The sequence below is a fragment of the Coloeus monedula genome (genome assembly GCF_965178545.1).
Source record: "Coloeus monedula genome assembly, chromosome: 1".
Lineage (NCBI taxonomy): Eukaryota > Metazoa > Chordata > Aves > Passeriformes > Corvidae > Coloeus > Coloeus monedula.
In genome coordinates this window covers 74622009-74624521 of record NC_138781.1, presented here as the reverse complement: position 1 = coordinate 74624521, position 2513 = coordinate 74622009, and the positions used below count along the sequence as shown (strand labels likewise).

Here is a 2513-nt window from a genome sequence, read left to right as displayed (position 1 = left end):
CTCTTGTATTATGCAGAATGCGGGGCAGGTTGTATTTCAAAGATGTGCCCAGTAAGCGGTACCATTCGCATCCTAATTTATGACCCGAACTTGACCCACTGGTAATTCTTTCCTTATTACATCTTGTTTTCTTTCTTAAAGTATATGTTTAGGTTTAATTATACACTGTGACATAATAGTTCCCAGCTTGTAAAATTCAGGTCAGTCTAATGTCAGCTGTATTAAGAGGTAAACAAGTCTAGCTACTGCCTAACAGTACCCCCAGGCTTAAAATTTGAAAATGGCTGGTTAGAAAGTGGCCAACAGGTTAGAAATAAAATTTTTATTTGAACTGATGATGGAGGCCAAAGGACTGAGTTTGAAGCAAAGTGCTTTACAGCCCATCATGTAAACCTAGTTCTGACTGAAGGGATTGCAATCTAAACCCAGATGTTGAAAGTGAAATGGGTTGTTTGTAGGTTTTACTTTTTGGCTAATACCTCTTTGCCTACCCATTTCTATTCCTGATCAGTTTTATAAACACATACTATATTGTTTATATTTTTATAATGCAAATATATTGATTTGCTACTATGGGGCAGAAGAAGCAGCAGGACCACAGGTATGCACTGCCTGTGCTTACAACTAGGCAGTGGTTTTATGACATGTGTGGTCTCTGAGCTTGTAAGTAAAAATGTGGTTCATGAAGCAAGATATTTTGCTTGAAGTAAGAGATTGACTTGCTGAAGATGACCCAGAGAAAAGTATCTCCCAGGCCAAAGCTGAGGAATATAGATGACTGGGGGAAGGTTTTCACCCTCCTTTGGGGGAAATGGAGCTTCACACCATGTGAAGGTCAGAATTTCCCATTGCTCAGTGACACGTGACCAGGGTGAGATTTCTTCTCTGGGGCTTTGGAGGAGGCACTTGCAAACAAATTTCACTTTCCATTGTTCAGCTTTTTGTTTCAGGGATGCGTTAAGGTAATTATGGTGGAAAGGACAATCACGTTTGGACTCAGTCCTAGTCTCTGCTTGGTAATAGAGCCCAATAAGACATTTGAGCTTGCCACCCCACTAATATTTTCCCAGGTAACTGACTCACTGGTCAGCTTGAAGAAACATGTCCTTTAATCAGGACATGTCATTCTCATTAGATAGATGGCCACATTTGGTGATCAGAGCGCAGAGGATGATGTGCTCTGTGAAGAGCTATGGAGAGCCTGAATCAGCTCTCCTTGGCTGCAGTCCTGTCAGGCCACAAGCAGTCTTCACAGCCAGGTCTCTCTAAATCACTGTGGGATTTGAGTAGCTGCAGACATGGAGGTAGCAGGAGGGCATCTGGAAACATTTCCCGTTTTTTCTGACAGCGTTTGATTATATTGTATCCTCCCTTGTCGTGGAGGAGATCAAACGAGCTGTAGAATAATGGCTCGAAGGTCAGACTGAGCCATTGGGTATTTCACCTGGAATTGTCAGAGCCTTTAAGAAAACCCACGAGCCTGCTTTTGAGAAATGGGAGAAGAAAATCTCATAAAGTGTTCTTTCAGCTGATGGCAATGGAAAGGGAGGGATGCCAGAACTGTGAAAGCTGGTGAGAGATGCTAGAAGCAGCAGCCTGGACATTTTTACCTACTGGGTGCACAACTACTTCAGATGATGAATGCCTTACAGTCCCATGATGGTGTCCCTGCATCTCCCACATTAACAGCACAATCTAGGACTACAACAACATGGTAGCAGGGATCTCTCTGGAAGGCTTATTTGAAAACTTCAAGCTTGCATGGTTCCTTGCTGTCCATCATCTGTAAATGTCACCACTATCCAACCATCTCCTGTGTCACATGGGATAGCATGTGGCATCTTTCACATCTGGGAAGTTTGCAGGGATAACTGTGGGTATAGCAGTTAGTTGGTGTAGGTACACATTTAATCTGCTGCACGTGCACAGATGTGGGGTCAAACAGGTCTGTTAGAAGGTGTTTGGGTAAAAAATAACTGATTTAATTGGGTCTTTGTTGTACACTCAAAGCTGTTCCTCTGTGCTGCCAATGACTGTAAGGTTGTATAGAAATTCTTAATTACACCATATAATTTATGGTATTTATGCAAGTTAAATTGAAAACTATGAGTTGTGTAATGAGATTTAACAGATTCAGCTTTCTAGAGCTAAGGCATTAGCACTGTGCTTTTGTAGCTGCATTTCCAGTACAGCAAAGGAAGGGTTGCAATAATAGCAATGGAAATGTTTTGGTCCTCTATTTCCTGGGTGTAGAAAGAGATGCTGAAATTTTAGAGTAGTTTCTTTTACTCTTTTACAAAAGTTAGTTGTTCAGAAGGACATATATTCCAAGTGTAGCCAAATGATTACTCAAGGTGGGAACCCACGACCTTGCTGAGGAATAAAAGCCTTCTACAGAGAGTCAATGCTAACAGCTTGACTTGCAAGTGCCTTCCAACCAATCCTACCATTAGACAAGCCTCAATGATCCTACATCCTGTACGTATCAGGCACATTGCAAGGGCCTGCAGTGG

The 2513-nt window shown here is 42.0% G+C and overlaps 1 protein-coding gene across 1 annotated transcript in view; it reads left to right on the top strand.

Moving 5' to 3' along the window:
* Positions 1-2513, top strand: part of MYLK4 (myosin light chain kinase family member 4) — an 81660-nt gene that overhangs the window by 10995 nt on the left and 68152 nt on the right. The gene's annotated exons all lie outside the window — the stretch shown is intronic.